At 38.8% G+C, this 13,403-nt stretch overlaps 1 protein-coding gene across 9 annotated transcripts in view; it reads right to left on the reverse strand.

Annotated features, from left to right (window-relative positions):
- The window catches only part of TMEM242 (transmembrane protein 242), an 84,416-nt gene that overhangs the window by 67,841 nt on the left and 3,172 nt on the right, over window positions 1-13,403 (reverse strand). Inside the window, exon 3 of one of the 9 annotated variants that reach the window (XR_013830812.1) lies at window positions 12,721-12,775. The exons of 6 other annotated variants lie outside the window; for them this stretch is intronic. The gene's annotated coding sequence lies outside the window, so the exon portion shown is untranslated. Of the gene's footprint in view, window positions 1-2,344; window positions 2,572-2,758; window positions 2,912-12,720; window positions 12,776-13,403 lie in introns of those variants that run through there. 2 more of the 9 variants (XR_013830815.1, XR_013830816.1) reach the window with 2 other exon arrangements.

The raw sequence follows: 13,403 nt of genomic DNA on the forward strand, positions 1-13,403 counted from the left end.
AAATATCTTCAGCCTTTCCTATAGGTCAAAAATATGAAACTGACACTGAAATCAAATGTTTCAATCTTTTGTCTATTGAAAGGTTTTCTTAAGTTGTTGAGGTTTCTTTCAGCTGGCTGAGTTATCAACCAACAGTCATGAGCTTTTCTTCTCAAAAGAAATAACTTGTTTTTGATAAGAGCAAATGACTCCAATTCTTCTTCAATATTTTTGACTTGCTTTCTACAGGTATCCAGAAATTACCCTCTGCTTAAAGAACTATTCTAAAAACATGTCCTCTCCCTTCTGATCACAGAATTACAGACATCTGATTATGAGCAATGTGAAAAGCCTTGCTAATACTTTAAAAACTGATTTACTTTAACGATTACTTTCTGCTTTCTGGTGGAGGAATTAGAGACAGATTTAGAGGAAGCAGGGTCAAATATGGGAGCTAGAGAGTCCTGGGAGAATGTACAGACGAATGAACTTTCTCATCAATGCTCATGTCACCCAATCACAGGTGTGAAATTGACCACTCAATCCCTCTATCCTCCAACTTTAAAGAGACAAAGAATTTTAGAATTTTATTTAACAGACAACAATTGAAGGTGAATTCAAATAACACCTCCATCATGGGACAGAGATGTGCTCAGAAGTGACTCCAGGGTGAATTCTGGTTGCCTCAGACAATGCCTCTCCTAGAAGCTGGTCAAAACAGCACTCAGAGATACCTGTCCAAAGGGAAGTGGGCTATTGTCCTTGCCACAGCTGTTCGGCAATCGAAACCTGCTTTGGCATCTGAGCATCTGTGCACGCCCAGCTGTGCCTGCTATTGCTAAAGAATTTCAGTGCCCTGAGGGAAATACGAGATGATGGGAATAAAAAGAGGTTGGTGCTGGTGATGCTTTGCTGTTTAGAGATAGCTCTGAAAAGAGCTGGAAGGAATAACACAAAGAAACGAAGGTGGAAAACAGTTGTTATTTTGATTTTGTGGTAAAAAGAATCTCCACTTATTAAAATTCTTCCTACCCCCTCAAAGCTAAAAAACAAACAAACAAAAATACTCCCCTAACTGGGATTTGGGGATTATATAAAAATTAAATAAAAAATTAAGTAAAGTGTGTAGTATGCTGCTTGGCACATGATACTCCAATACATGTATTGTTTTACATATGTGTGTATATATATATATACATACACATTATATATATATAATCATATATATATATATATATATATATATATGATGGCCATACATTGATGATATGCCATTCCAGGGCCACCTGGCTAAGGTGAAAGAAGAAAGAGCAGTGCCTGACATACTTTCTAAACACATACCTCTCCCTCTCTCTTTCCTTCTCTTTTTGTCTGTTTAGTTTTTATTGTGTCCTCTTCCTTCTCTTTTTGTCTGTTTAGTTTTTATTGTGTCCTCTTAGCCAAGGGAACCTGGCTAAGAGGTAGGGAAACTAGACAAGAAAGCATGTTCCCTAGTAGTCAAATAAGCTTATAAACATTTTCTTGCGACATTGGGAGCCTTTCCAATAACAAAACTTGCTGGCAGCTGTCATTCCCTGTGCTGTTCTAGAGGGGCTATGAAGTGATCTCATTGTCAAGGCCTTTGGTTTATAGAAACATCTTTGCCATTAATCAAAGACTACAGGCTAATTGACATCACACACTAGAATGGGTCCAGAAACATCTCAGGCGCCACGCAGAATACAGCAGCTTGGTACACGTTGCTAAGGTACTCTTCTCTGGGTTTCTAGGGTAATAGGCATCTTGACATGCCCAGGTTTGTGTTCAGGCTATTCCTAGTATGATGATGACAGTCTGTGGCTATACCTGAAGATCGGTAATTTTTGTCACTCTTCATGACTTTGCTGCATTCCTTCCACACTGCCCATCCTCTCCACAAACCCCTACAAACTGGCCTCACCACTCCTTCAAACTGTCCTCAGAAGACAGCATGACCTCCTCATTTCCAAGTGCAATATCCTCCTGCTGCTAGACTCTGTGCAGACCTTCTCTGCAGCGTTTCACACTGGGTAATGCCCTGTTCCTTCTAAAAGTTTGCCCTTCGTTGGCTTCTTCGGAATAATACTCCAGGTCTTTTTCCTCTCTGGACGATCCTCCTTTGTTGCCTTTCCTCACTCCCACCTTCTGTCCCTTAAATATCAACATTCCCCAAGGTTCTGCCCTGAGCTACATTCTTTCCTTGCTCTATATATTTATTCCCACTTGAATCCATCCACTCACATGCTTATTAAAATAATGGACCAATATAGAAAAGCCTAACGGAGAAAGTAAAAAAAAACACACAAAACATTAAAGGTGACATTTATCGTCTATCTATATTTATGCACACAGTTGCACGATTTTATCAAAATTGGATCATTCTAGGGGCTTCCTGTCGTGGCGCAGTGGTTGAGAGTCTGCCTGCCGATGCAGGGGACACGGGTTCGTGCCCCGGTTCGGGAAGATCCCACATGCCGCGGAGCGGCTAGACCTGTAAGCCATGGCCGCTGAGCCTGCGTGTCCGGAGCCTGTGCTCCGCAACGGGAGAGGCCACAACAGTGAGAGGCCCGCGCACTGCAAAAAAAAATAAATAAATAAAATAAAATTGGATCATTCTATACTTGTGTTTAAATCTATAATACGGTTTGAATACTGTAGGTCAACACAGGATTTTTGCCATCACTTTAAGTGGACCATATTTAAGTGTATTAGTTCTTTGCTAGGGCTGACATAACAAAGTATCACAGACTGGGTGGCTTAAACAATAGAAATTTATTTTTCCACAAATCCAGAAGCTAGAAGTCTGAGATCAAGGTGTCAGCAGGGTTGGTTTCTTCTGAGGTCTCTCTCGTTGGCTTGTAGACGGCCGTTTTCTCTCTGTGCCTTCACATGATCTTCCTCTGTGTACGTACGCCTATGAAAATGGATCAGGGCCCAGCATCTTTAAAGGTCATATCTCCAAATACAGCCATATTCTGAGGTACTGGGGATTAGGATTTCAACATATGAAATTGGGTGTGAGGGTTCACACTTCAGCCCATAGCACATATATTTTAAAAAATAATTCTTCATTCATACCATTTTTTTCCCAAATATTTAAACAATGCCATGAGAGTTGTCTTTCTTCCTTGGTTTTGGAATTTTCCTTTCTTGCCTTTGATTAAGGATGAATAAAGATCCAGACCAAATGTCAGATTCCACACTAGTTACAGTATTCCTTTATCTGTGACCCCTTGCTCTATTGTGTGTACAATCATTGTGGCAATTGTCTGCCTTATGGGAGTGTCTTTAGTTACCTTCTGGATGCTACATTTAATATCAGAGGGCTTCCCTGGTGGCGCAGTGGTTGAGAGTCCGCCTGCCGATGCAGGGGACACAGGTTCGTGCCCCCGTCTGGGAAGATCCCACATGCTGTGGAGCGGCTGGGCCCGTGAGCCATGGCCGCTGAGCCTGCGCGTCTGGAGTCTGTGCTCCGCAACGGGAGAGGCCACAACAGTGAGAGGCCCGCGTACCGCAAAAAAAAAAAAAAAAATCAGAGACTAGTTCTTACCCGTCTCTGCACTCCCATAGTCTAGCACATGCCTGGGACTCTGAGGATAGATGGATAAGATATAGTTCATCTATATCACTCAAATTTATCTTGGGTGCCCAAAGCTTTTAAGGTTCAAACCTTAAATTTTTCATATAATTTAGACTCCTCTTGTCTCCTTTTCTCTTCCCCATCTCCTCTTCTACAGTCTTTTTTTTCAGCCTGCAAGAGATTTTTCAAAGCTTTGCCTCAAGCTCACTTAACATCTGTGTTAATCTAGATAGATTTGTTTCACTATTAAGATACCAAAGCTAAAAAAAAGGAACTTTTATTACTGACTTTCCCTTTTGCCAGGAGGATGATAATCATTTACCAGAGAAAAGTTGACTGAGATCATGGTAAGTTTTCCTTGTGATGACGGATTTACATGTAGACAGAGCCATCCATCATGGGGCCTCAACAATACTGATGTGTAACTTAGCACTTTAACCTATTTACATTTTTCTAGTAAATTAAACATGTCTTCTCCTGTTCCAGGTATTCCATTTCTTCTTACCTGTGCTTGATAATGCCCATATTTTGCCTAAACCTCAACAATCAACCTTGCTAATAAAGTGCTGTTCTGAGTATGTGGATGTCTCTCATCAACAGAGGACAAAGCCACAAAGTGAGAATTATAACTAATTCTCACTAATTATAGAACAGGAAATGTCAAAAGAGAAAGTCCCTTACATTTGGTGGTTTCCAGATAGATTTTTAACTGAGAAAGATATATTGTTTGGAAATTCTTTTATTCATTTCGAAATAAACTGGGTATGGAGATAAAAAGGTAATCCTGTTCTTCCAAAAAATATTAAGAAATACTGCAGGAATATAAAAAAGTTTAGATAATGATACAATAAAGATATAAAAACTCCCTCCTATCAGCCATGCAGCTTGGACTCCTGATCCTCGTTTTCTCCTTTCCTCCCTCCTTCTCTTGCAAAAAGAATACCCTGAATTTTGTGTTTAGCATGCCTTAGGGTTTTGGGGGGAATTTTAGTATATACTATATATGTATATAATCATAAACAGTATATCCTGTTATAATTCATAGAAAAGATATATTTTTGTGACCTTCAGCAAATTTCTCTTTTCATTCAATATATTTTTTGAAATTTGTTTATTATTATAGTTTTAATTATTCCATTTCACTCTATGTAATATTCCATTGAATAAATAGTTCAGAATTTATTTATCTAATCCCCTATTAATGGACATATAGGCTATTTCAAGTTTTAATTTTTTTTAGTATTTAAAAGACAACAACAGGACTTCCCTGGTGGCGCAGTGGTTAGGAATCCACCTGCCAATGCAGGGGACACGGGTTTGATCCCTGGTCCAGGAAGATCCCACATGTCACGGAGCAACTAAGCCCATGCGCCACAACTACTGAGCCTGCGCTCCAGAGCCCGCGAACCACAACTACTGAAGCCCGAGTGCCTAGAGCCTGTGCTCTGCAACAAGAGAAGCCACCGCAATGAGAAGCCCGTGCACCGCAACGAAGAATAGCCCCTGCTTGCTGCAACTGGAGAAAGCCTGCATGCAGCAACGAAGACCCAATGCAGCCAAAAATAAATAAATAAAAATATTTTAAAAGGTAAGTTTTATAAGAAAATAAAAATAAACAACAACAACAATGCTTCAGTGAATGCTCTTGTACCTGTCTTCCTCCTAATAGTACTAAAGGCCTAGATGGAGGCAGTATATGAGAATTCCATTGTTTCACTTCCTCACCAACAGTGGTATTGTTTCAATCGTGTTTTTTCATCATGATCATTTACATAAAGACTGTGACAAGTATGCATATTTTAATCCCTAGAGAAACTACTAAAAAATAAAGCAAAGAGGAATAGGTTAAAAGCCCATCGATGAGTTAAAATGGAATATTGAATTTTTTTTGATAAAACCAAAAGTAGTAACAAAGAATCAAAATATCAGATCAGACAAATAGAAAACAAATAAAAATGGTAGACCTAAATCCAACCATATCAGTAATTACATTAAATAGAAATGTACTAAACACTCCCATTAAAAACAGAGACTGTCAGACGAGGTAAAAAAGCAAGACCTAAGTACATGCTGTTTAAAATAATTACCTTTATGCAAAGTTTCAGAGGAGTTGAAAGTCAAATAATGGAAAAATATGTACCGTGCAAACAGTACACATAAGAGAACTGAGCTGGCAAATTAATACTATAAAAAATTACTTCAAGACAAGGAATATAACCAGAGAAAAGAAGAACACTTATAACAACAAAATGGCCAATTCATTGGGAATATATAACAGTTAAACAATTATAAATGTATATGGTCCTAATTACAAGGCTTCAAAAACATGAAGCAAAAACTGACAGAACTAAAGGGAAAGTAGACAAAACATTGCTGGAGATTTTAACACCTACCTCTCAGTAACTGTTAGGACAACCAGAGAAAACAGTAAGCAAAATTATGGCAAAATTAATTTTGCCAATTAATTTTGGCAAAATTATCAACCATCTTGAACCAGTTGACATTTAAAGAACACCACACATAAGAATGGCAGAAACACATTCTTTCCAAGTGCACCTGGAATCATAACAGGCTGACCATATACTTGAAAATAAAACGAGTTTCAATAAATTTAAAAGGATTGAAATCTTAGAGCCCATTCTCTGATCTCAAAATTATTAAATTAGAAGTCATTAACTCTAAGATACTTAGAAATTTAACAACTCAGTTCTAAATAAACCATGGATAAAAGAAGAAATCACAAGGACAATTAAAAGATACTTTGAATTATGATAATAAAGATACAACATATCAAATTTTGTGGGATGTAGCTAAGGAGATTCTTGGAGGGAAATTTATAGTTTTAAATATTTATATTAGAAAAGAAAAAAGGTTTACAATCAATCTAAGGTTCTACCTTAAGAATCTCGAAGAATATGAGCAAATTAAACCCAAAGTAAATAGACGGAAGGTAATTATAAAGGTAAGAACAGACATAAATGAAATAGAAAATAAACAATAGCTTAAATTAACAAGGCAAAAATTTGGTTTTCTGAAAAAAAATAATAAAATTGATAAACCCTTAGCAAGACTGATTAAGAAAATTGCCAGTATCTACAATAAATGATCTTATGGACATTAAATAAATAATGACAGAATATTATGAACAAATTTATGCCAATATATCCAACAACTTAAATGAAATAGAAAAATTTCTTTAACAGTATAACTTACCCAAACTGACACAAGATGAACTAAAAAATAAGAGTAGTTCTATATCTTTTGAAGACATTGAGTTTGATATCATAATCTTTTCCTCAAATAGAACTCCAGAACCAAATAATTAGCTGGTGAATTCTATCAAACATTTAATAAGTAAACAATACCAACCCTACCAAACCTTCTCAAAAAAATAGATGAAGAAACAATTCCCATCTTGTTTTTATGAGGTCAGGAGAATCCTGAAATCAAACTTGACAAAGACATGACCTCCCCTGACCCCCGCAAAAAAAAAAAAAAAAAAAAATCAGTAGCCAATAACTCTCATTAACATAGATGTAAGTTTTTTCACAAAATATTAGTAATCCAAATCCAATAATATATGAAAAGGACAATGCATTTTGACCAAATGAGGATTACGTTAGAAATGTAAATTTTAGCATTCAATTATCAATCAATGTAATACATCATATTAATAGAATAAAGGAGAAAATGAATCATCTCAATTGGTGCAGAAAGCATATCTTACAAAATTCAGCATCCATATATATAAGAACTCTCAGCAAACCAGTAGTAGAGGGAAACCTCAACGTGATAAAGGCATCTATAAAAATCCCAAAGGTAACATCATATCTAATGATGACATAGTTGTTGCGTTACCCCCAACATTGGAAACATGCAAGGATGTACACTTTTTTTTTTTTCTAAAACAAAACAAAAGAACTGTAAATAATTAATTAACTCTAGTTTGCTGGTTTGCTTTTCATGGTGGCACGGGTTAGCAATTCCAAAACTCTTTTGTACTCTAGACTTGAAGAAATGAACAAATACATTGAGAATAATGGAAGGAATGAGCTACAGATATGGAAAGTGAGAAGCATGCATTACAGCTTGTAGTTTTTGATTGGAAGTGCATGTTATCAGTTTGAAAACATGGTTTTTAGCATTGAGAAAAAAAAATATCTGTGCCTATGTTTTAATAGATATATAAATAGACAGAGATATATAAACACATATGTGTTTTCCACTAAAAGGAACTAGGACCCCCTGGAGAAATGACAGATTGCAGGGCTGGGACAGGAAAAGTACAGGGGGACCCTGGAACATCTGATTGAGGCAGTTAGGGAAGCAAGTGCTCAAGGAGTGACTGGGTCATGTCAAATTTCACAGGAGTTAGCATGAAGGGGCTCATGCTAGCCAAACCTGGAACAGTTTGAATGTCAAAATAACTACTGACAGATTATAGTTGTAGTTATTTATAACTAAACAATAGATTAGGGCTTCCCTGGTGGCGCAGTGGTTGAGAATCTGCCTGCCAATGCAGGGGACATGGGTTCGAGCCCTGGTCTGGGAAGATCCCACATGCCGTGGAGCAACTGGGCCTGTGAGCCACAGCTACTGAGCCTGTGCATCTGGAGCCTGTGCTCCACAACAAGAGAGGCCGCAATAGTGAGAGGCCCACGCACCGCGATGAAGAATGGCCCTCGCTCGCCGCAACTAGAGAAAGCCCTCGCACAGAAACGAAGACCCAACACAGCCAAAAATAAATAAATTAATTAAAAACAAAAAACAATAGATTATATCCCATTGAATAATAAAAGTATCTATGAGGCCATACTGATATAAATAAACCAGTGAATCAATAAATAAATGGGGAAGAAAAGAAAGGTCTTTCTTATGCCAACAAAAGTGGGTAGGGGGGAGAGAGAAAGATAAAGGAAAGAAAGAAGAAAGGAAGGGAGGAAAGGGAAGGAAATAGAATCAAGAAATCAATAGATACTAAAATCAGTAGGTGAGAGTTTGATGAAGAACAAGACATTTGCAGTCTTTCTATTTATTAACTACAAAGGAAAATAACAACTTTATATTGGAAAAACCTAGTGGAACCTCCTTACCCTAGGAACCAAAATGAATATCATGAATATTGGGACAAACCAGCACCATAGACCTTTGGACCTGATGCTGAGAAAGACACGTCACTTCCCACCAAAAATGCATAACCTGATTTTTCTTCAACATATCTAAATGAGCTAAATAGAAAGGTGGAAAACAATCTTAGCTTATTAACAAAAACCAAATTGTACCTATGTTGTTCCAGAAAAGATGTAAGATAGCTAAAGTAAAAGTTGACATTTTGAAATAATTTTAAACCCAGAAATAAGTCTGTACTAGAACAAATTAAACTGTCTCTTAAGGTGAAATATTACTACAGGAACAACAGAAGGTTATAAAAATGAAAATTTCTGTAAAATATATTTGTATCTTTATCTTATTAGATCATCTATAATTAAGAATATCCCGGATATTTTTACACCCCAAATAGGGATAATCTTCAGGTTTCACTAATGTACAGTTATGCAGATGTTTGTAGGAGAAAAAGGACACACCAGTTTTCTGAATTAGCAGTCAGGCTATTGACCCCCCGAAGAAGTCCTTCTAAGTAGACACGCTTATAAAGGTCTCAATCTCCTTTTGAAAGAGAATGATATAAATGGTGAAAACTGATGAGAAAAGGGAAAATAATAAGAATACCAGTAATACCTGCTTATGAGTTTACTACTGACAAGCACTTTCACATATTTTTTTGATCTCACAACCAACACTTGAGGTGGGTAGGTTTCAGTTATTCATTCCAGTGAGGTTTTTATTTCCCACAAATGCCAAGGATGTCAAGGAAAGTTTGTTCTTGGATTTGGTTTCCATGTATTCAGAAAATAAATAAAAGTCAAACAAGTTTTTTACTGACTAGCTTTAGTTCCGAAATAGCATTACACATTTCTCAAAATCCAATCTTTACAGAGGAGACAAGAAATTTCTGAAATCCACTTTGGATTCTTTTGGAATTCTTTCTGACTAAGCTGCATTTTTAGTTAAGAGAAGTGTTTCTTTGTTTTGCTCATGTCCTTTGAGGAGCAAATGGGTATTGACTGTCCAGATGTAGGTGTTTTGAAAACCAGGCTGGGCTCTCGCCATTGGAACCAGACTTGCAGAACTCAGAACTTTAGTCTCTGTGTCTTCCTGCAAGGGTTAAATCGGAGGAGTGGTAGAATCGTTTCTCATCGTCCATAGGATGCTTCTCCTTTTCCCGTTATTTTACCAGTTAGTGTTCTGATGCATATTTTACAAGTAATCAACAAAACAGTTTTGGAGCCTTTCTACTTCTTCATAATTTTTGCTTCTTTAAACCTGAGTGCATATCTATTTTGCTTCTCAATTAATAAGTGTCTGTACTTTGGGGTGTCAGTTTAGCCTTGGGCTGGAGATACATTCCAGCTTTATCCAGCACCTGCAGCTGGAAGCAGTATGGACATGCTTCTTCGAAATCCTGTGAGGAACTGCAGGCCCAGAGGCAGCAGCAGGTGTGACCCACGCAGGTATCTTGTAGTTTTAGCAACGTTGCCTTCATGCCTGTGGCTGAAACCTGATGAGAGCCCCATTGTGGATTACACTGTGAAGAAATGCCAGTCGAACCCAAATGGAGTGACATTGTACAAAATAAGTGGCCTAAACTCTTCTAAAATGTCAAGATCAAGAAACTAAAAGAAAGGAGGTAGAACTGTTCCCTATTGAAAGAGTAAGTGCTAGGTATGAAACCTGGGCTGGATTGTGAACTAGGAAAGATTAATTATAAAGTACATTATTCAGACAATTGATGAAATTGGATTATGGACTGCATATATGTGTATATACAGCTTGCCTATAAGTATATGAGCCTGGAGAAGGATATATACTAAATTGTTTACATTGGTTACTTGGGAAATAGTAGGGGTTAGGGATGACACTTTAAAAAACCATACAGGATGAACAGGACGCATGACACGATTCCATTTTTATTAAATGATACATGTGTGGGGATTTCCCTGGTGGCGCAGTGGTTAAGAATCCGCCTGTCAATGCAGGGGACGCGGGTTTGAGCCCTGGTCCGGGAAGATCCCACGTGCCGCAGAGCAACTAAGACCGTGTGCCACAACTACTGAGACTGCGCTCTAGAGCCCGTGAGCCACGACTACTGAGCCCGCGTGCCACAACTACTGAAGCCTGCGGGCCTAGAGCCCGTGCTCTGCAACAAGAGGAGCCACCGCAATGAGAAGCCCATGCACCGCAACGAAGAGTAGCCCCCGCTCGCCCGCACACAGCAATGAAGACCCAACACAGCCAAAAAATAAATAAATAAAATAAATCTATTTTTTAAAAAAAGAATCTGCCTGCCAAGGCAGGGGACACGGGTTCGAGCCCTGGTCCGGGAAGATCCCATATGCCGCGGAGCAACTAAGCTCGTGTACCACAACTACTGAGCCTGTGCTCTAGAGCCCGCGAGCTGTAACTACTGAGCCTGTGCGCCTAGAGTCCGTGCTCCGCAACAAGAGAAGCCACCGCAATGAGAAGCCCACGTGCTGCAACGAAGAGTAGTTCCCGCTCACCGCAACCAGAGAAAGCCTGTGCACAGCAACGAAGACCCAATGCAGCCAAAAATAAATAAATAAAATAAATTTATATATAAAAAACATGATATGTGTGTGGATAAAATGAATTACATAACAGATGGTCAACAAAATGTTAATGACTGTCATCTTAAGGTAATGGGAATTTGAACAACTTTTACATTTTCCCTATTTATGTGTAAGAAAATTTTTTGTAATACAATGGTTTCAATGCACATGAATTATTTTTATTAAAATCCTAAAAAGTAACTTTTTGGTGTAAAAGAGCCAAGAAAAAGTCACTGGGGAAATTATAAGTACATTTTGGATTAAATTTTTTCTGCCTCATCCAATTTTTTCCTTGCAGTGCTGAGTTTATTACTTTAAACATCTTACGTGTTTTGACACAAGATGTTCCCAGATGTGCTGAGCACATGTAAAACTTGGAGCAAACTCTCTGGGTTGGAAAGAATTAGGGTGCCTGATTTTCCGAGGAATTTTGTCTGCTATGGGAGCTTCGGCAATTATTTCCTGAGCTAATTCCTGAATTACCAGCCCTGAACTCTCAAAAGAAATCCCCTTCTGTCATTTTCAAAGTTCTCCTTCTAGCACTGGGTCCCTTTGACTTACGTACTTTGACCACACAGGTGCACACTCATCTTGGCCTCGAAAGGTATACAAATCATCTGTCTTGGGATCTGAATGTCTTCCCCCTTCACCGTGGATAAGACCGTACCTTCTCCTGGCTGCCTGGAGGTATTCTGAGAATGACCGAGGTGGGTTTGTGGAATGCTCAGATGAAAGGAACAAAGCTCTAATTTTGTTAATAATGTAACCCCTGTTGTCGGTAAACCCACTGAGGCAGATGAGAACAAGGAACGATGCGCTGGAATCAAAGATACCACCAACACACAAGGGAGGGCCAGCTTGGTGCTCTTAGGGTTCACGGCTGTGGTAGCTTTAGGAGCATGGCCCAATGTAAAGAAGATGAAGAGTTAGTGCTCCCATAAGGGGCTCCCAGCTAATAACAGATGGGTTGGTGGACAAAGTTCAGCAAACTCGCCCTTCAGGTGGGGAAACTGTGAGACAGGGTCTGTACCACCTCCCACAGTTGCCTGGAGGGTCTGAGCTCCAGCCACCCACAGTGGCAGCTTCTCCACGCAAGCTTTATAGGCTCACCCCTCCCTAGCTCACTTCCTGTCTCAGCAGCGTTTTAAGGAATCCTCTCCCAAGTAAAGTATTTGCTCTTGAATCCTTGTCAATTCCACTCTAACTGGAAACATCATGTGTTTTCCCACCCTTCCCATCTCCTTGAGATCCTAACCCCTCTTGTCCTGCCTATCATATTGTCAGAGTCCTGGATCTCACTTTGCTACAGTCTAGGCCTCATAGATCTCCCTTTCCGCTGAAATCAAGATACTCTTCCCTACTCAGTTGGCAGTGAGTCAGACACAGTATACTCCTCCACTGTGTAGTGGAATCAGACATGCACACCTGGCCATCAATCCTGACTCCGTTACTTACCAGCTATGAAACCTTGGGCAAATCACCTAACCTCTCTGATCTTCAGTTTTCTCCTCTGTGAAAGAAAGGTAACATTCCTTACCTTGTCAGGTTGTCCTTTTGATTTAATAAGCTAAATGTGTAAAGAATCAGGATATTGTCTAATACAAGAAGCTATTCCAGAAATGATAGTGATTTTTATTACATAATTTTCTTCCATTACTTACTTTCTTATGTGTCTCCATCTTGCTTTCCCACCTAGGCTGTAGCTTCTCTGCCATATTCAACTTCTTTACCACAATGCCTTGCACATGACGGGCACTAAATAATCATTAGTTATCAGGTTTCTAAAGCTTTAAATCAGAGGATGCACTCTTTCAATTCGAGGTTCATTTATGAATTATTTGTTATTGTGAGGCATTCTCAAGAAATTTTTTGCAGGTAACTCCTTTTCTGGGCCTCAAATTTTCCCATATAAAAAAGAAATGTTTTGGTCTATAATTCTAGATGCACCGAGGTCCTTCTAGCATTAAAGTTTGGAAGCTATATATTCCTGAGGGCAAGTACTGTATGTTACTCTCCTCCTGACCCTTCCTCACTTACTATAATGGTGGTCACAGATTAAGTGACTTCCCAGTGCACGGAGAATAGATTCCAGATGCCTCACCCAGCCTTTCCTCTAGCTTTCATCCTGTCCCTCACTC

Source organism: Stenella coeruleoalba, assembly GCF_951394435.1.
Source record: "Stenella coeruleoalba genome assembly, chromosome: 12".
NCBI classification, from domain to species: domain Eukaryota; kingdom Metazoa; phylum Chordata; class Mammalia; order Artiodactyla; family Delphinidae; genus Stenella; species Stenella coeruleoalba.